General features: G+C 39.9%; 1 protein-coding gene and 1 long non-coding RNA gene across 4 annotated transcripts in view; both read right to left on the bottom strand.

Moving 5' to 3' along the window:
- LOC309327694 overlaps positions 1-22,274 on the bottom strand; it is a 105,445-nt gene that overhangs the window by 47,366 nt on the left and 35,805 nt on the right. The window lies entirely within an intron of this gene.
- Positions 1-22,274, bottom strand: part of METTL15 (methyltransferase 15, mitochondrial 12S rRNA N4-cytidine) — an 83,041-nt gene that overhangs the window by 43,270 nt on the left and 17,497 nt on the right. The gene's annotated exons all lie outside the window — the stretch shown is intronic.

Here is a 22,274-nt window from a genome sequence, read left to right as displayed (position 1 = left end):
AAATTGTTGATCGTATTATTTACCCAAACATTATGCGTATATTTGCATTTTGAGATCAACATCAGCAGTCCTTAGGTTCCTAAATGGAAAACATAACTCACAGAAAAACCATTTGCCATCAGTCCACACCCTTGAAGATGTATTAACTTCCAAAAGAAGTGGAAAAGAAACTTCACCATTCAGAGGTCATGTTTGATAGCTGTGATAGGTCAAGCTATCTGCAGTGGTACAACTTGGCCACAATAGTCCCAACAGGACCACTGCAATCTGCTCTATGTGGAGTGTCGTCTGAATGAGGCTTGGAAACTTCGACTGATGCAAAATGCAGCTGTCAGGATGCTAATGAGACCAGAAGGTTTGAGCACGATAATATTTTTGCACTGACAACTATGGTGGTTACACAAAGCACTGGTATTAACCTTCAAGGCATTAAACAGTGTGGAACACAATTACCTTAAGAAAGGGTGGGCAACTGGATTTGGCTGCCAAGCGAGATGCAGAACTGGTCCACCCTCTGTGGTCCACTTTTGACAGGTAAGTGGGGCTGCCTGTCAGTCGCTTGATATCATTATGACATCTGGTGTGGGGTAAGTGGGTGTGACTGGGGAAAACCAGTCTCACATGTCAAATTAGAATTGCTGGCAGGTTTAGTTTGGTCCACAAACCAGAAGTTCCCTTTTCTTGAATTTTAGAATCACCTGTACTGTAATCCAAGATCTGCACCAAATATCCTGCTCAGGTGTTCATCCATGTAATAGGTCAAGATGCTGAGCATCCAAGACAGGGTCTTCTCAGTGGTAACACTGCAGCTGAGGAATTCTCTTCTAATTAACATTCATTTGGTCTCTACAGTACAAGGATTCAAGATGGCCTTATAAACTTAGCTTTGTAATATTGTGCTTCCTTAAGATAATATGTTATACATTTCCTGCAGTTCTATAGTTCTACTTGTGCGTTGCCTTGTGAGGGATACTTATAAAGAACTTAATATATATTGTATAAAAGAGTAAGTAGAATATATATTGTATAAAAGAGTAAGTAGATAACTTTATAGAACACTCCTAGATGCTACTATGAAAAGTTAATTATTAACAAGTTCCTGTGTCCAGATTACATATATTAATTTAAGCATTTTCCTAGGACTGCCAATCCAATAGTACATGCATATTAACTGTATTTTTAAAATGTATTTCACAAACTAGGCAATTAAAGAACATGAACTGACCTGGAGACAAGGAAATGAGTTGCTCACAATGCCATAATGCGCATGTATTTCTGAAAAGACTGACTTAAAAAAGTCAACTTGTGCTAAAAACAACTCAAGAGAAGCAATCTTCAAGTTGCAATTGCTGAATAATATCCGGTTTTGCACTTCTTTTTTCCAGCTATTACTTCACTAAGTGATACCAATACTGCATATGGAGATGTTCTGCTTTGGTAATTTCACATGCTCTGCCATTTATCAACAGCTCTGTTCGACTGGCCTGATGCTTTGTTTTAATATAGCATAATTGAAGAAACAGCTGAAAGGTAATTTGCTAAAAGAAAACCCCAGCAGAATATAGATACAGAAAATAGATTCATTATAGTGAAAAACAGAGTTGTTCTCACATGGATCACATATTTGTATGGCTTTTATGCTCTGCTATTCAATCTTATCAAACCCGTTTTCCCATTTTCTTACTATGTTTTTGTAACAAAATATGTTATCATGCTGCAGTTTGAATGGCCGCTGATAGGTGGCCATGCCAACTTCAATGTGATGACGGAACAGCAGGCAGGAGGCAGAGACAGGTAGGTAAGCAAGCAAGCAGCGTGGGTGACCCAGATGAACTGCAGAGGAACAGCCAGGACAGGGCAGGGTAGTTCCCCATCAACAATCCTGATCTGTTGTCATTGTGTCGCTGCTGCTTTGGCCACAGCAGCATCAGAGGCCAAGGATGAAGAAAGTGACAACAAGGCAGCACAGTGGGGAGATGCCATGACAGGCAAGCACTCTCCCTGTTGCTACCATTGCTGATTGCTTATGGGAGACAACTCGTGAGCCGGCTGGCAGTGAGTGGACAAGTGGGAGGCCTGTGCAGATCTTCCCATGCCCCCCCATCTGTCCACCAAGGCAGGGTTTAAGGATCTGTGAAGGGATGGAGGGGAGTTGGGTGAGATTAAGGGAGGGGGTAGGGATGCGGGTGGCACTATGGGTTAAACCACAGAGCCTAGGGCTTGCCGATTGGAAGGTCGGCAGTTCAAATCCCCGCCATGGGTGAGCTCCCGTTGCTCTGTCCCTGCTCCTGCCAGCCTAGCAGTTTGAAAGCACGAAATGCAAGTAGATAAATAGGTACCGCTCCAGCAGGAAGGTAAACGGCATTTCCATGTGCTGCTCTTGTTCGCCAGAAGCAGCTTAGTCATGCTGGCCACATGACCCGGAAGCTGTACGTCGGCTCCCTAGGCCAGTAAAGCGAGATGAGTGCCGCAACCCCAGAGTCGTCCGTGACTGGACCTAACGGTCAGGGGTCCCTTTACCTTTACCTTTAAGGGAGGAGGTGGCAAAGAGGTGAGGGTGGCATGAGAGCAGGGGCAGGAGCCCCTAGTACGTGAAGCTTAAGAACAGGCACATCTCCCCAGAGCAAGGGTTGCTAAACTCTTTTGACCCTAAAGATGGTCAGGTATACCTTTGAGGCTACAGGTCTGTGGTAGATGTGCTGGATGTATGTGTGCATGTACACATATGCTACGTAAACATTACACGTAGTGACCTCACACATACAGCACAAACACACACGAGACAACCAGGCCCACAGCACTCTCTCACACACAATCACACATACATGCATACACTGTCACACACAAACATATGTAAACACAGGTCACATGCATACATACAACCAGCCCTTCCCACCTGAGCCCGGAGGTGAAGGTGGGTGGGAGCACTGCCTTTTTACTTTGAACATTATGGTCTGTGAAAAGCAAAGGCAGCGTTCTCCACACCCCTACTTCAGAGCACACCCCTACTTCAGAGCAGGGGCAAGTGGAAATGCTGCCTTTTACTCTTAAAGAACAGGCAGGCATTATCTCTCCGCTGCTTAGCGCTAAGATTGGAAAAGAAAGATAATTTTGTCTGTTCTTAATAGAAGGTATCTAAAGTTAAATATGTACCTTGGATTTCAGGAAAGCCCGGAGGAACAGTATTCTATGGCTAGCTACAGTAATGGGGAAAGGAGCCCAAGATGGGTGGGAGTTTCTATGTACGAGTGCCTAAGTTGCACTTATAAACAATTCCAACAAAATAAAAATCAGAGTGCTCTGAAGAGGCCAACATGGCTGGACAAAAGCGAAAAACCCAAAAGGTCATGTCATGCATAAAAAATGGAAGCGGTGGCAGGTAACAAAGCAAAAGTTCGGACCAGCATCCCAGACTTGTAGGGCATTTACAGCTATGTTCCAAGTAAGATGGACAGAACAGCAGGACTGATCACACACAGATCATTTTTAGTCACTTTAAAATTTAAGAGTAGGTAAGATGGAACTTCCAAATAAAATGCCATAATTAAAGTTCCTGGTTTGCACTAGAACTTGACAGAAGTACATACAAATAGGAAGAACATGTATGCTTTATCCTGTGCTTCCCTGGCCAACCCAGAGACAGTATTTGAAAGGCTGATTTCAACACATTTATAAAGAAAATATATTGTGTCATATATAACTAATCTTCCCTTTGGAAGATTAGGGCTGCAATCCTATACCCAGTTTCCTAGGAGTAAGCCCGACAGAATTCAATTGGATTTACTTCTAAGCAGACATATAGGGCTGCACTGTACTAATAGCTTAAGCATATTCCCAACACTTTGTAATATATTAATTACAGAATTCATTCAACATTCAAGAGCACAGAAAACAGATCATTAGTTTGGGCATACTTCACACACCTTGCCTGGTCCCCCCCCCCCCGTTTCCCCCCCTTTTTTGGAGGGGGGGGGATAATTCTGTACAACTAGATGACATTTTATCCCCATGGTCCTGTAAATACCAGAAAAGATTATTATACGACCACTTCCTGCAATGAGTCACACTTCTATAGTTAAGTTATGATGCCCTGCTACAGTTTCTCATAGGAATTTTATAATCAGTTTGTGACTGTACATTTTTGAAAGTATTCAAGTTTCTCGTGATAGCCACAGAAAAATAAAGCATTCCAATGCTGCTTCCCCCCACCCCAAATTTAGTGATACATCTATGGAAGTCCATCACCTTAAGTTTGCATTTAAAGAAGAGATAATGATCTTCACTTTGAAATTATATTACTGGTTTAAATCACTTTGTCATGTTTTTCAACAGTATGTCTCAATATTTACTTTTCTATAATTAATGTATTCTTGTCACTATTTTTTTCACCTTTTAACAAGATTAGATAGAAAAAAATACAGAAAAATATTTTGTTCCATTAGATCTCTGGCTGTACTGAATAAAAGCATAAATCGCACAAGGCAAGAATATTAAAACTGATCTTGAGATAATCATTCTTATTAATGAATTTTGTTCTTACAGTGTAGTAGGATTTTTTAATTTTATTTTTCGGTGAGGTCTACAATGATGGCTTAGGCTATAGTCCTACACACACCCTGGATGTGTATGGATGGGGAGTGGGGTTAGGCTCTTGTGTGCCACACTCACTGCTGGTGGAAAGGAGAGCCACTGGACTTGGGAGGGCAGCACTGCAATGGAGGTCCCAGCTTGTTCTAAGCTATTGCTGGTAGTAACCAGTGGAAAGGCCCCCAGAATGAATGTAGCTAGGTGGGCCACAAGATGCCAGAGGACTTGAATGCACTGGATCCTAAAGCCCCACAATGTTTCAACCTTTCACCTATGCCAGCCTGGAGATGGAATAGTGAAATAAAACCTCACAGACCTTCTGCCTTGCTAGCAAGAACCAGTAGGACTTCTGATACCGTTCCATGTCTCTCCAGCCTCTCATTAGGATTGCTTTGCCCACTTCCTTTCATTGATCACACATTACAAGATGCCGCCTGAGAAGCTTATATTTCTCTGTCATCGCTTTGGGGCCTTTGCTTTTCCACCTCGCAAAATGCAAAGGGTGTGATGCAGACCTGCTGTTCTTTGAATGGAAAGTCTTCTCCATTCATGGAAGAGAACTGGATCCAGCAGAATTTCCTGCTCCACTGGCTTCCTGCAGGCAGACAGGGAGAGGGGAGTCTATCTTCACCAATCATCATCAGCTCACCCAAAGTTCCTACTACACCCTCCCACTGTTTCAAGGGGTCTCCCAATCCTCTAGAACAGGTGAATGGGGAGCATAGGGGAAACTAGTGAAACGTGTTTGCTCCTCTTCCATTTTCAACCAGTCCACACAACTCTGGATCCAACAAAATGTGTGTGGGTGCAAATGTTTACAAACCTATTGATCACCTTATATATTAATGGTATAATATTTCATAGCGTAGACATCTGCAGTCCAATAAATGGCTGGCTGGTTCCAATCAATAGGAAACTCACCTACATATATACACAAGTTCTTGACATTCACTGCCCCATTAGGATTACAGCTCACAATACTGGAGTGACAACAAAAGCTCTCTCAGGGTAAGCCTATCCCTTCTGGCATCTCACACCCACATAACATGGGTTTCCAGCTCATCAAACCTCCCTTGCCTGCTCAGTTCCCTCCTGTCAATAATGCACAGTCCCAGTGTAATGCCTACCCCAGCAAGGTGTAATAGTGCTAGATTTGCGAAGAGAGAAATATAATATATGGATATAGTAAGAAAGAGGAGGGAAATGGTGGGGAGTTAATGCAAGAGAGTAGCTGAAGAGGTACATGCAGTGAGGAAGGGCTGAAGATTGAAGAGGGGAGAAGCAACTGAGGAGAGAAGCCAAGAGAAGGAAAAAGAAACAAAGAGTGAGCAAAAGTAACATAATGAATGGACTGTGACAGAAATTGCTATTTCACTAGCAACAGTTAATTGGCACCATGATACATAATCAGTGGTGGATGGGGATGAGATTCATATTTTCTTATTGTTTATGCATTGTTATTAGTGATTACCAATTTGCCCTCCCTATCCTTGATGTGTACAACTTGGAAGGTTCGCCCCATTCCTACTTGACTCCTCCTTTCTTCAGCTCTATGTAACCACCTGTTCCCTCCCACCTTTCAGGTACCTACATTGTGCCACTTCCTTCAGCCACCTGTACTGACTTACTTCCCTTATTTCAATTTTCTCAAGCCTCCTTTACCACCTACCATTTCATCAAATTCTTCTCTTACTCCACTGATTATTATGCACCATCCTTGTGAACCTTTATCCATGGTCTTCCGGTTCCTTAAGTTTCTGTCCATTTCTGGATATCTTCCAAGTCCTTGCATTTGGTCTGAAACCCAGACAATTGCAAATGAACATTCTTTGCCGCCGCTCCATAGCAGCTAATCAGTGCCGGGGGCTTCCCCACTACAAGCACAATACTTTTGAGAACCCAGCAAAGGATCCCAAGGGTCTGAAGTACTGATGGAAAGTTTGTTTAGAGGATCTGTCAGAATTAAGAACAGCAGGAGCTGTTTGGTATCTTTAAAGCTGTGATCCAATGCAATTCTTTCAAGAGGCATAATGTGTTTCACATTTAGTAGCTGTGCCAGCAGATTTTGAATAGTCTTCAAATACAGACCCACGTTCAGCTCACTATAGTAATACCAGCATACATATGCCCGTGGTCAGAACAGCATTTCTCAGAATATGGTGCCGCTGTCATATCAACCCAAACTCGTAAAGGCCCTTCTGGTTATGGGCCACCTGAGTCTGCAGGAGCACAGGCAACTCTAGGAGCAAACTGCAGGCATGATCCTATTATCCTCCACAAGGAATAAGAATATTACCCACTCCAAGTCCTCATGACTTTATGCGGGTTGTGTTTTGGGATGTTTACCCTAACCCACCATTAATGATCTAAAGCCCCATTTCAGAAAATCTCCCACTACATCTCAATGCCACCATAGTGTCCATATTCCAAATCTCTGAGCAACCTCTTATAGCAGTTTTATGCAGATGTTGAGTAGCACAAAACAGCTCCTCCAAGCAGAGCAGGAAGCTATGATGGTCAAAAGCCAGGCAACAGGGTCCATTTCCTGGTATAGGTAATCAGCCTGGTTCTTAAACCAGGTCAGAAGTCAGACCAAACATTTTCCATCTCATTGTCAGACACTGTTGGGCAGCTGCCTACAAAGAACTCATTCTTCTTGTATATATCTATGCTATATACTTATGTAAGGAGAAAATCCACAGGAAGGGAAAAGCTATAAAGACAAACCAAACAAATCAATGCAATGCTATATATTTCATTTTCCCTCCATTTTACAAAGATCATTGGTGTTACTAGGATGAGTCATCCTATCTAAACTCTGCAAATGTTTGGTCTTACTATTTAGTCTTACTGTTCAAAATCCTACTTCTTCACAGCAGAAATCGCCTCTTGCTGCAACGAACTTGTTTTTAGTCAGCTTTAGACCATAAACTCTAAGTACATGAAAATTAAAAGATTGAAGTAGTCTACCTTTTTCATGACTGACGGTGCACTGAGAGCCACGACTTGTTGTGGCTTTCTCATCCTATGTAGTCACAACTCATATATCATTTTATATGGCCAATACACACACACATACACAGTTATCAGTTTATGTTATCTAGACAGATTGACAAGTAAAATATAAAAAGCTAGAAATGACATTGTTTGATGTGCCCAACAAATCTGTCTGCCATGGGAATCTCCACATACACACATCAAATTGGCTTCATATTTATGGCTTTTGGTTAAATCCAGCTTGAGCTTTTTTTTCTTTTTTAAAAGAAGGTCTCTATTCTCCCGCACAACATCTGTTACATTAGAAAAAAAAGGGAACAAAATTCTAAAGAACCTGTAGTTCTGCTCCATCCCCACAGCCCAGTTGTGGGTAAAATATATTTCTACTACACTCATTCTCTAAAAGACCATCACATTTATAAAGTGAGAAGCATTTGTGCACTAGAGTCGACCAAGCAGGATGCTGAAGCAAGAAAGGTACCTGCCAAATACAAAGGACTTCCATGCTGTAAAAATGTACAGAAAACATCACTAACTTGAAGTGGGTGGGAATGGGCGTGGCTCCACAGACGAAGCAGCACCACACAGGCACATGAAGATAAACCAGGATTACAAGGTCTCTGGACTCTTTTTATTCTTTAACTCTTACTACAACTCTACAATTCTATGATTCTTATCAGTAATTTGCAATGTAATTTCTATATATTTCTTTGAATGCTTGCTTGCAATGTGCTCCTCTCACCCAGGAAAACAGAATGCACATCTTAGTTAAGTGGGATTTCAAAAAGAAACACACACACACACATTTTACATGTTAAGTCAGAGTTGAGCATAAGGTAGCTCTGGACAACTGGTAGATCTCTGGGTGACTTTCAGAACATCACCAAAGATTTCTCACTCCCAGCTGCTTAACAATAGCAGCAATGAACCTACAACTCCCTTTCCTCCCAGGTCCCAAATTACACTGCTGAATGAAGAAAGGTTGGGGTAACCAGAGGGGAAATTGTGTGTGGGAGGATTATGAATCCATATCAAGTGCTGATACGAAAAATAAATAAATCTTGGGATTAAATTTCACTAATTGTAAGAATATGATCTTTTGAACAGATTCTGCTTGGTGGATTTCAAGACCCTTGTAAAACAAAACAAACAAAACCAAAGTAGATCCCACAAGTCTGAAGTCTGTCGTTTCATCTGGTAAGTGGAGTAGTTCTAAAGTAAGATCTGAAGAGGGAGGAGTGTAATGTGAGGTGCAAGTTCAAGGGAGGGGTGGGTGGGAAGGGCTCACAAATACCTAGATCTGGCCCTATTCACAAACATTTCTCCCTCTTAAAGAAGCTCATCATATTTTGTTACCTGAGATACAGGCAAAAAAACCCAAACACCCCCAAAAGCCCACCACCACAGACAACGATCTACCACCTTCTCTTTGTAACTAATTACTTTGTTCTAACAGGAGCTTCATAATCCCAATACCTCATGGAAAACATGTGAGAGGGCATTAAAATCTGACCTAACATTCTGAAAAGGTAGAAGAAGCCCAAGTCAGATGAGAAGACATCCTTACACTAATAGTGGTCCTGAGCAACAACATACCCCAGAATACGGTAACAAAACCTGTAAGATAAAATTTAAGTCTAAATAATTGAAAAGGTGCTACAGAATTATACAACGCAATCGTCAAAAAGTCATCTCACATCCCCGTCCTATTAATGAATTCCCCTCATTTTCTATCCATCATTAGCCACTTTTACAATTGACTTCAGCATATTGCAAAGAGAATGCAGCAGAAATAATCAACAAACATACCCTTAAATTAACATGTCATGATGCGCAGTTTTATTTAAAAAGAACTATATTCTATAATTATCTATTTTTAATGAAAACCTTAATTGATTTGTTCCTGCTGTTCTCTGCAGGTTGTTTTGCTATTCTGCACCCAAAAATTAACAAAATTGCTTACACCAGTTTAATTTCAGGGAGCAATCCAAAATATCAGTGTCAACTGTAGAATGGCTTATTATGGCAACAATCAATCTATTTAAAGGAGACTAATGGAAGCAGTATCACTTTTCGTCTGACACACACATGGAGTCTTTTTCTTGTCAACTCAAGTTCAAGCTTGGACTCAATTTACAACTCAGCCGAGTACAACATACACAAAGCTATCATGGCATAAATCTCATCAGCCTATGTTAATGTATTGCTTTGGAACACTCAAATCGTGATTGTAAATAGTAGGCTCTCTGTTGAACGATAAATACAACATTAAGGAAAACAGACTAGAACCAATATATGTTCTTCTTTAATCTGCACTTTAAAGCAATATTGTCATAGTCAGCTACAAGCACAGTAATTAGGATGATAATTTAATACACATTGTTCAAAACATGAATTATCTTTTCAAAATATTTACAAAAGTCTTTTGGCCAAAACTGAATGAAATCATCAGATTACAGTCAGGTTATTGATTCAACTACAGTGGTACCTCTGGTTACGTACTTAACTCGTTCCGGAGGTCTGTTCTTAACCTGAAACTGTTCTTAACCTGAAGCACCACTTTAGCTAATGTGGCCTCCCGCTGCCGCCGCACGATTTCTGTTCTCATCCTGAAGCAAAGTTCTTAACCCGAGGTACTATTTCTGGGTTAGTGGAGTCTGTAACCTGAAGCATATGTAACCTGAAGTGTATATAACCCGAGGTACCACTGTATATTATGATCCAAATTAAAGTAGCAGGGGAGCAGATTAGATTATTATGTTAGGAGTTGTGACATGCAATACAAAGTGAAATAGCTTGAATATATGGGGAAAATTTAAAAGAAACCCAGTTTAAGTCATTGCACAGTAGTCATTTTGTATAAACAGTATCTGTAGAAGAATTTCACTACCACAAAGGAAACACTGCTACAAATATACGATCTCAGGCATTATACCTTTATACCTGCAACAGATTGTCACTATCTATCTATGAGAAAGCCAAACAATAGCATGGGACAATCTAGTGCTGTCACTGTCCCAGCAATAAGCAAACTCGGAATGCTATGCTTATTCTCAGAGATTATTAAACACAACAGTTCTCTTTCTTTCCATAAATAATAAATCTAGGAAAAAACTGTTGATGGGTGGATTGCATCAAACACAGGAACACTTAATGACTACAAAATAATACATTTCTACAAGGACAAGGGGCACACAGATGATTGGCATGTTTTAAACCTTTTCACAGTGGAGTTCTATATATGACTATATATTACATGGAGTTCAATACAGCTTCCTCCAGATAAGTGGGCATAGGATTGCAGCATCAGCAAGGATCGGGTTCTCATTTCTATATGCTGCTTCTCAAGCAGCTTTTTGAGGTTGCGTGCAGATGTACCTGAAGCACCACGATGTGTTCTGCTTCACTACACCTTTGCTGCTATACTAACCTGCATGCAGGGGTTGTCAACCTCGTCCCTACTGCCCACCAGTGGGCATTTCAGGATTATCGGTGGGCAGTAGGGGATTCTACAGCACAAGCTGAATCCTCCTTCCATCAAGCACTGGTGGGCCATAGGGAAATTTTACCTTCAAGAAAGATGCATTAGTGGGCGGTAGGTATAAAAAGGTTGACTACCTCTGCTCTAGAGCAAACATTGTGCCCCAGACATTGGGCTTCAAGTGAGTTGTGTACTTTGCTTCTGTTTATCCACTGCTTGGAATAGTTATCTGCTTAAACATATATTTTGTTGTTTAGTCGTGTCCGACTTTGTGAGCCCATGGACTGCCTCCCGCAGTTTGGTCAAACTCATGTTAGTAGCTTTGAGAACACTGTCCAACCATCTCGTCCTCTGTCATCCCCTTCTCCTTGTGCCCTATATTTAGAGCTGTTATTTATATATTTAGACATGTTTTATCGTTGCTATTCTTTTTAAAGGGGGGTGTCCTCTTTGTTTTTTAGATTTTGAAAACTGTTACAGCAAGGGAAGGAGAACACTTCCACAGCAGTTTCATCACTGCTGAAATCATGTCTTTATGCACTCCACTTTTAAAAACTACTTTAATAAAACATTAACTAATATTATAAAAAGTGGGAATCGGTGCTTCAGAAAATTCTAAGACAGCCTGTGGTGCACACAGATATCCCCACTCCTCTGGCTTGGGTAATTTGACCCCATTAATGTAAACAAATTTAATCTGACAACGAAGATTGGTTGTCTATTCCCAAATTCCAATGGTACCACTTCAGAAATGCAGATAGCTCTGCTGCAGAGCAACACAAATAGCCTCTGCTTTCTACCCCACATCATATCATCATGGTAATTCACAGTGAAGAGGACATAGGAGGACACAAGGCAGGAAGATGCTAAATTAACAATAACTTCAAGCTAAGACTCAAGTGATTTACATTGAGCAAGATTGTGGAAATAATCAGGCAAGCTACCCAGATTCAAGGATTTTGCTTTTGTAAAAGCAAAAAGCACTTGGTAGAAATGAAGACTCTTAAATAAATAGCACTGATCTCAGGCTGAACTATACTAATAAATGTAGGGAAGTTTTTTTTTAAAAAAAAATGACTGATGTTTTAATGTATTTTTAATCTCCTGTTGGAAGCCGCCCAGAGTGGCTGGGGAAACCCAGCCAGATGGGTGGGGTATAAATAATAATAATAATAATAATAATAATAATAATAATAATAATAAAATTCTCAGCATTATACATCAGTAAAATATATAGCTCACTGCAGCATAGTGGTGTATTCAGACACAACCTCATTGCAAGAGTTTCCCAGATTTTTTAGTTAGCTGGTTTCAACACTGTATTCACACCGTGTGTGATCTTCCATTGCGATGACCTCAAAAAAAAAACACATTTCACAGCAATCATAGCAGTGGGTGGGACTTGGCAATTATGGTTTACTCCTCCTCTTCTTAGCCACCTGGTTCCCTCTCACCCCTACTACCTATTCTGGACATGCACACAGTTGAATAAAGTGTACTCGTAATGCAATTCTATGTCTATGCAGAAGTAAGCCCTGTTGAATTCAATGGGACTTACTGCATGGCAAGAGAGGTTAGGGTTGTACCCCAGGTCTGCAGTAGGGCATTTTATTTCATAAGCCACCAGACATTTGGTTAATTAATCGGGTAAACTTGAATAACTTTAAAAATGGATTGAATGGAAGATTTTAGCATGAAAATATGGTTTTTATTTTTAGCCATGTTTTTCGGGAATGGAAAGGAGTTTTCCAGCAAGATTTCCTCTTCTTCTTCTCCTCCCCCAAATCTGCTCTGGAGGGGAAAGTTCCACTGAACAAGCAGAGGTTTGTTGCATCAAAACAGTGAAAATGTACCCAATACAGTGGTACCTCGGGTTAAGTACTTAATTCGTTCCGGAGGTCCGTTCTTAACCTGAAACTGTTCTTAACCTGAAGCACTACTTTAGCTAATGGGGCCTCCTGCTGCTGCCGCGCCGCCGGAGCACGATTTCTGTTCTCATCCTGAAACAAACCTGAGGTACTATTTCTGGGTTGGCGGAGTCTGTAACCTGAAGCGTATGTAACCCGAGGTACCCCTGTACAGTGAAAATGTACAGGCAAGATCAAATCTAACAGTAAAAGTCGGGCTCGCTCCAAACTGCATGTTTTTCCTTAGGATGCAGACAAACTTGGATAACAACTGGGTTTGTTATTTTCACTTATGGGGTACCGACCATCATTTGGTTCCCTCTTCTCAGCAGCCATAGGCACGACCAGCACAGCTCCTAACAGAGCCTGATTTGAATGTCTGTTACACAGTCCATCTTCAGCCTGTACAAGAGCTTCATCATCTGCAAACTTCTCTCTCTCTCTCTCTCTCTCTCTCTCTCTCTCTCCATCCTGGTGCGCATGTGTTTAACCATCTAGCCTCATGAAGAGCTCTGGGTAACTCAAAAGCTATTTAGCGACATTCTGATTGGCCTTATAAAGGCACTGCCCTAATGGGTTTTTGAAATAGTTGAGATGGGTCGGAACAATGGCCTGTTAGAGTCAGTTCTACACCACCACCAAAGAAGTCATCAACAGCTTTCTTAGTTCAAACAACTCGCACTGAATTTCAGCGTCTTACACGCAGAAGCACTTCATCTCGTCCCATGAAGCAACAAGCCGCTCCCACACAGAATTCTTTCTGCCTCCCTTCCTGCTTCTCTGACAGGGTGCCTAGACACTGATAAGGTGCAGAATATATAAAAACAGGCAAACGAATAGGCCCAGATGCTGATCAAAGAGACCAACAGTCTCTTGAAGCAGACAAGAGGCTCCCTCTTCTATCTGGTGAAAGCAGAGCCTGTCTTCCACTTCTGTCTGGGGAAGCCCTGCACTGGGGCCGCTAAACACAGTTGGCTGGTTCAGAAGCCCAGTGCGATTAACCCTACTATAGCATGAAGGGCAGAAGATCACATATAAATCTGCCTGCGTTAACATGCAATGTGGTTGATTGCTGTATTAGCATCTGCACAGCTACCCTGCTTTACAGCAGTACAATACATTTAGTGGGCGCGTTGGAGGCAAAAGCAAATTGCTCAGATTACTCAGCACCTTGTCAAACACAAGATGTTGCACTGGGAAAATAAAATGCACAAAAAAATATGTTTAACTCAAAACAACTACATCAGTTAACATTTGATGTCCACAAAACAGACTACCACAGAAAACCTAACTTGGCAGGACCATCAGATTAGGCCATCAAAACATAACTACTACCTTGTTTTATCTTCTAGTTTTCTCAATACATGTTTTTGTTATTGTACATTTCAGAAATGTGTGTGCAGATTTAAACTGAGGCAACCATGTCTCTTGAGAGGAGAAAAGCTACTATGAAGTGAACACTACATATATACTACATTTTTCAGTAATTAGAAATACAATGCTTCTGAGGAAGAGAGGATTTAATGACCTCTGATACACTGAAATTCGAGATGCTCATATTCTCATTTAGGATGCAGGTACAATACACCAATACATAATTAAAGAACATGAAGTTATTGTGATTTATATTTATGTGAGGTCGGTTTTACAAAATGGAGAGTATTTCAAGCTCATAGGGAAATTAATCTTATTTTAATTTCTTACCCCAGATTAATTTCTTACTATTGAAGCTCAAATTTCTCACCAGTATATGATTATAACACAACTACCAGCATACTACCTACTGGGAAAAATTAAATCCACAAACTAACTGTCCGATGAAAAATTAATCTGTTTAAAATCCTACAATATAGCATGCATACAATGTATATTAAATACTGATGGCATGCCACATGTTTTTCCAAACTAATATACAGTAATGGGAATAACTTATAAAAAATGTTCACAATTGAGCAGTGGTTTTCAAAAAACTAAAATACATGAAACAGAAAAGTGTTGTTCTCAATATAATTTTGGTGACTTGTTTTGAAATAGTCTCTGAGGAAAATCGCATCAAATTATGAACTGTCAGCAATAGTCTGAATAAACCAGAAACTACAGTCAGGATTGAAGAATAATGAATCAGAAGCTAATGAAGAAGGCAGAGCTAGAGAACAAGCCAGGAGTCAGAAATGAAGAGCAATTAGGAACAGAGCATAAACCAAAAGACAGAATTGGAGAAAAAATTGGTCAGGAGTCATGACCAAGGAGAATACCGTAACTAGAAACACAAGATATGCCAGAACTAGCAGCTAGCTTGGGTGAAGTTAGGACTGAGAACCGTAAGTGACCACATGTGACACTGCTTAGCAGCTCCCCAAACTTCCCTGAGCTTGCCATTTGGGGCAGTAGTCAGCAGTTTCTAACAGTCATTTATCAAACATGTTTGAAATTAAGTGCACATCAACACACTATATTGAATTATGTGGATTTTTTTTTAACTTCAGGTATGCTTCAGCCACAATTTACATTCTCGACTCTATTTATTAAGGAAGAGGGAAGGGAAGTTCCATCAAGCAGCCTGAAGTTCTTATAGTAACGTAACTACTTTGTTGGATACTGTCCATTCATTGTTTTGGGAGTACCAGTTTTAAAAACAAAGAATGTAAGCGAGTGAGAGAGATGAACAAAACGGCACAGTTAGGTGTAAGTTTACTACCTGTATTGTTCTATTTTTATCAATATTTCCAGTAGTATAAACACATCTAATTCTTTCAGTCCTCCCTCATTACCTAAAAGAATAAGGTAAGGGTAAGAATAGGGTTTGGCCACCTCATGAGAAGAGAAGACTCCCTGGAAAAGACCCTGATGTTGGGAAAGATGGAGGGCACAAGGAGAAGGGGACAACAGAGGACGAGATGGTTGGACAGTGTTCTCGAAGCTACAAACATGAGTCTGACCAAACTGTGGGAGGCAGTGGAAGACAGGAGTGCCTGGCGTGCTCTGGTCCATGGGGTCACGAAGAGTCGGACATGACTAAACGACTAAACAACAACAACAAAATCATCCCAGAGGAAAATTCTCACTCATTTGTAGTTGCGTATTTGGAAAGAATAGGATGCAATCTTAGACACAGAACCAAACTCTGAAATAGTTCTAAAAGATCTCTAAAGGTAATATCGTGCACGTCCTTATTCTCCTTACAATACATGCTTAGAAGTTACTTTGTGCCGACCCTTCATTTAAAACAAATAAACTGAGCTATTTTAAGAAAGGCAAATGGGATGAGTCCTGTTTCACTTTCCATATCAGAATCTTCTCAGTGCAAAGGCCTGGTACTCCAGGGTTTCTGTGACAGCACCTCAGAGCAACACACAGGAACATTTGATGCTAATTTTACACCATCTAATTTGTCAGCCCTTGTGTAGAAAAACAAAGTCCCTCTTTTATCAGCATTTTCCCAGCAGCAGAACTCCAAACATGACATCACTCACACTCAAGAAGTAATCCTGAGATATAGGCCTCCTTATTTAATGGGAATCTTTTTAGTATGGCTGAGGTGCATGGAGATGCCATATTACTCATCTTCAAGGATTGTCAGGGTTTGCCTGAGCTTTTCTTAATATAGGATTTTCAGGCTCCCTAACCTCCCACCTGCAACAGACTTTATCTTTAACTTAAAATCGAATCTTCTTAAATTATACAACTTCCCAGTTCTCAAGAAGTAAAATTTGTTCGTTTTCTTGCATAATCAATCAATTATTTAATTTCATGTTCATAAAATCTGAACTTTATATCCAATAACCAGTCTGGTGAAGCTTTTGGAGTGTCACACTTCGACCTGGTATGCCTACTAGATTCAAATCTATGCTCTACTACAAAGATCAGCACAATTCTATAGATGTCTGTTCAAAAGCAAGCTCCACCAAGCTTACTTGGGCTTAATCCCAGGTAAATATAAAATTGAACTGCACTCCAAGCAATTTACAACCTCCACACCCAATTGCTCGGCCTAACCTCCCTTAAAGGGCAGTTGTACCTCCCCCTCAAATGTAATTATTAAAGCTTTTAAACAATGTACATGAACATGAACATACAAACGCAAAGTATGTTTTCCTGTTTTAATACCATGATGACCAAGCAACACAATCCACAGGTTAATTCATATCCAGGTAACCCCTCCACAATGTCCTATGATACAGTGCATGTAGGCAGGCAGATCTATATGCAGACAGATACCAACAACAACAAGCTGCAACAGATTTTCAAACAGTCACAAGACTCTTTGTTGGTTTTGCTTAAGTACAGTCAGGACAGCAGAACAGAATTTCACTGCGTTTGGAAAATAACCAGATCGTAAGGCTTAGAAGTAAAAAGAAAAAACAAAGATATAATTTTGTCTCATGACATCACAAGAGAATGTTTATCGCCTGCTGATACAAGCAGCCACTCTGGTGTTTTGTAGCCTAAGTAATCATTTGGTCCATGAACAATACTTATGCCCAGACAAACACTTTTATCAGCTTACAGCTATGGACTCTAATTGAGCCAGTATAAACTTGAACTCTATAGATTCCTTATATAAAAGGAGGAATGAATTCTCAGAATGTAAAGTGGAAGTCAGTGTTGCACACCCAAACTTCTACTTATGCAATGAGACTTCTTCCTCTTCCTCTCCCCCACCCCCCCAACAGCCCTCTGTGCACCCCTCAAATTTGCTTAATTAGATTTAAGGAGTGTACAAGAGGCTGCAAGGAGGAAGTAAACTGCTCATGCAGAAGCACACAAATGCTGTCAGATTCAACCTGAAACCTTTATTGCTTTGCATTCCAACAATGCTTTTTTTATTATTTGTATAGATTTATAAGCCACCTTTCCCAAGGCAGATGAAATGTTGTTTTGGAAGATTCATAGTTATGCGTCTGAACAAAGGTGCCATTGACTTGTATTATCTTCTTAAGACAGTGGTAAATGCACAAGGCCTACAGTTCCTCAGCCATATATGGCAGCAATTGTTTTTACTTATTGCAGCTGTTCCTTTATTAATTTTATGAAGTGCAAGATGAATTCAGAATGCATATTAATCCTGCTATTTCATAGTACAGAATTTTGGAATTTACCACATTCTACGATACAATCAGATTCAAGGTGGCTTACAAAGATAAAATATATGCAACAGCCAAAACTAAAAACAAATCTGATAAAGCAAACAGCAGTAAAACTGAACCATGAAAACACAGTCCAGAATTCCCATGAATGGGATTTGGTTCATGGAAGAAGTGGAGTGGGGAGGTATTTAAACTCCTCCTTCCTTCTGTGCCTGCCTGAAAAGCTGCTCCAGAGGACTGGGAACAGTGTGGAGGGGGATGTGGGGATGAACTGGAGGGGGAATAGACAAGAATTGCCAGCCTCCAATGAGAACCTCTATAGGGTCTCAGTTTCTTCTTCAGAAGGAGTATATTTAGCAAATGAGTTCTATTTTGAGAAATTTAAAATATGGGAAATCGAAAATTAAAGTTGACTGCGTTTAATATACACGTCTATTTCTGTGTGTGAACAAACACACTTAGAGGAGATGGTTGTGTTTCAGAATTGTACTTCAGAATTGCTGCAATAACTGACCTTTATTCCATTTTTCTGAATTAAAATGGGCAAAGTGGGTTACAGCAATGGAAACAGTGAAGCAGAAAAACTACAAAACTAAAATTTGAATAGTAAGTGTTTACTAGAAAGTGTTGGAGTGGTCTATTGTTCCAAACATATCAACTATTATTGTGTTTGTTTAGTTTGGAAATCATTTCACGCTTCCGTGGAGAAAAAGGTTTAAAATATCCATTTCAGAATTAGCCAGCTATACTTTCCCATTGTGGGAACGCCATAATTTCCTGCAAAGATTTCAAAAGATTAAATGTGAAACTGCCAACCATATTTCAGACATGTAATAAAGTTTATTTATGCAAACAGCATGCTTTTTTATCCACTTAAAGTCCCCCAATGCAGCCAAGTAAAATGAAATGTGATCCAAAAGTTCAATTAAGCCAGGATGGCAATATATGTTTCTAGACCCACTCAAACAAGAGCATACAAGCATCTGAAGTTCAACATGTTCTTCACCGCTTTCATCCATTTCCAAGGCCAAGTATGACAGTAACAAAGCCATAAAATAAATCAATAAATAATACACACAGAGAGAATTAAAAAAAAAAAAACCTCTTACAATGTAGTGTTCCACGTTGAATAGGAAGAGATCAACATAATGGTTGAGGACTGCTGGGTTGTAGACTTGCTGAAATAACTGAACTTTTTTCCATTTCGCTGCATGAATGAAAATCCTGTTTGCCTCTAAAGAGAAATGTGAATTCTGATTAAGTGACAACACTGTTTCCCATGGTCCACTTCCATGTCATAGAAGTAGTATCTGGATTTCTGTATCATACAAGTTACTTGGACAGTATATGGTGTTTCCCAAACGAGTGTCATTTATCCTTTAAGGCTGCAATGGGAAATACCCAGATGATCCCAGCAATCTACATTATGTGTTAGGCACACAATGAGCTGGTTTTCATATAACACAAAGCCAAAGAATAGTTTAGCAAGAACAGGCTAGTAAATAGGCTTCCAGACAGATTGCAGGCATTGCTTGTAAACTAAACCATGGTTTGGGTTAACGTGTCATCTGCAGCCACTGTCATGGTTGGTCTCCAGACAAACCACAGACTGTAACCAGGAAAACCATGAGCTCAGGTGCTTTGCATACTGTGAGCTAAATAATGGCTTGGCTTACAATAGCCAAGGAGGATCTTGGGAAGAGCGCAAGAGGTGAAATCTCCTCTTCAGAAACCCTCTCATTTGCACAAAGTCATGTGTCATTTACAGTTCTTAAAATGTCCTGATAATAAGCAGGCTCACTATTTAGTTAAGCTGGATTCTGTGCTTTCAAGGCACATTAAGTGTAAGATCAAACTAAACCTGTAGAAAATTGTAAGCAATTTGGCATCTTACTACAACTAGGATTCCTTACATAAAAATTACTTGGAAAGTGGACTCCCGTTCTTTAAGTTATACCCAATAAAACAGTAGGACATATATATATATATTTATTCTACCACTTCAGGTGATTATAAGTAAAAAATTGTGAATATACATAGAAAGAGCTATATCGCCCTACTGTGTACAGGTGTTTAGCTAGTTTTAATATTGCAGATAATCAACTTCACACCTAACATAATTAAAAATGCACAGCAATTACAGTCCATTTGCAAGACAGTTTTACAACTCTGCTTGCTCCTCACACAAAATTTAAAAGGTAAATTGCATGCTTCCAATTAGTCTTTCAAATGCAGTTTCATAAACTTCAAATTAGCAGGCAAAAGTCTGCAAACTGAGCTTGGCATTACAAACTAATGAGCAAAACCACCTTGAGGGGCATGTTAGTCATCACTAGACTTAGTCACCTTGAAGACAGAAAGAAATACTGTATATCTTTATATAATTCACAAATCTATTGATTAAAAACATATCTAAATTATATAAAATTGATTCGACATACTCTACTGCGCACTTAAGTAGGCTTATGTTAAATTGTATTTTAAGTGGTTTGTCACATTATTTAGAATCATTCCAATTATTAAGAGCTTAATAATTAGTTAAGAAACTATCAGTTAATAAACTATAAGCCAATTATTTGAGCAAATTTTCCCAACAATTATTCAAACTCAATTTAATTCTGATAATATTTGTAAGAAACTTGTGAAGGGGGGGGGCAGCGAGAAATCAATCAATTAAAAGCTATGGGTAGAATTCAACATCACACTCTTCCAAGTGTTCCATCTGCACTAGCGTATCAGCTTGCCAGACAGAAGTTCTTCCTTCCCTGCCCCATGCACTGTTCTGAGGATTACTCTTGATCCCCCAGAGTCAAATTGGAGGCGGGGTACAGGGAATGAAGGGAAATATGTCCCATTGCTTCAGTGGCAGTATTTGTGCAGGTATTCTATGGAGGGCCACCATTTTCCCATTTCTGCATTGATTGTTCAGAGCAAGAGACAGAGAAATCCACCACCCACCCACCCACCATTTTTGGGCGCTGAATATTTGGAATACTGAGGACTGCAATACTCATTTTGATGGATGTTTTTAAATTGTACTTGCTGTTGTCAATTAAAACAAACAAACAAACCACTCCTATCAATTGAAAACACCAGCCTGATTTCCTGAAAGAGTCCCACCTTGTGGGATAAACTGCTTTGTGAAAGTGATATTCCGGAATATAATTATACAAATAACACAGGAAACATTTTCAACCACAAATTCAAAAACTACACCGTGGCAATAAAGATGTCTCTTCCTTTCAGTTGAAACTAACAATGTACGGCAAATTCTTTTCCATCACACTGTAGCCAGGAGTGACATCTGTAGATTTGTGCACACCTTCAATGGATAAGAACTTGTGCAAACAAAGGATAATTTAGTATTTGTGTACTTAGGATTACAGGAAAGCTTTCTCAAAAGCACCTTGGCAGAAGATTTTGTGGTCTTTCTGTATCTGAAAACCTTATCTTTCGTTTATAATTCTGTTTATGTCTGGTGATAAAACAAACACACATTAAACTTTTTACCTTTTCAGTTTAAATAGGTAGTGATCTCCAACCCACACTCCAATACTCTAGCTCAAAGTTGGGGGCAATATAGGCGTGTGTGTTTTTTTACAAGAGTATTGCCAAGGAATCTGGAATGACTCGGTTCCACAGGACCAAACCAGCAAGTCCCTGCCATTCTTTCAAGCTACACAGTTGGAGCTGGACAGGCGAACATGGGGTTGTCCTGAGTTCAAGAAAGGTATAGCACCAATAATGGGAGAGGCAGAGTCCTGGTGACTACAGCTGAAATCTCTTTATGTTGTGTAACGTTGACTAGGTCCTGCTTTTAGCGTTTGGGACCTACTGCAAACTCTGCCCCCTGGCAAAAAAAGAGACTTCTAGATCAATTACATATTTCACTGTACATGAAAGTTCAACGCTCCTTGAAATCTAATATGGTACATAACACAAACATGTCACTTATTTATGGGGAATCCTTTGACAGCAATTGGCTCAGCTGCTGTGATGTAATGGAATTAGACTCACCATTTACACATTGCCCAAAAACATGATGCAGATTTGGATGTAAATTTAATAAATAATTACTATGTTTAAGAAGAAATACACCTCATCATAGTGGGGAAGACTATGACCAATTTCATGCAATTTCAAGTTGTCTCTCATCAAAATTTAACACAAGCACATAGTCCACATGTCATTGGTGAAACTTCTAATGATTTTAAC

This window comes from Podarcis erhardii (assembly GCF_964252035.2).
Source record: "Podarcis erhardii genome assembly, chromosome: 1".
Classification (NCBI taxonomy): Eukaryota; Metazoa; Chordata; class Lepidosauria; order Squamata; family Lacertidae; genus Podarcis; species Podarcis erhardii.
The sequence above is the reverse complement of the archived record's forward strand: the minus strand, read 5'-3'. Positions and strand labels throughout refer to the sequence as shown.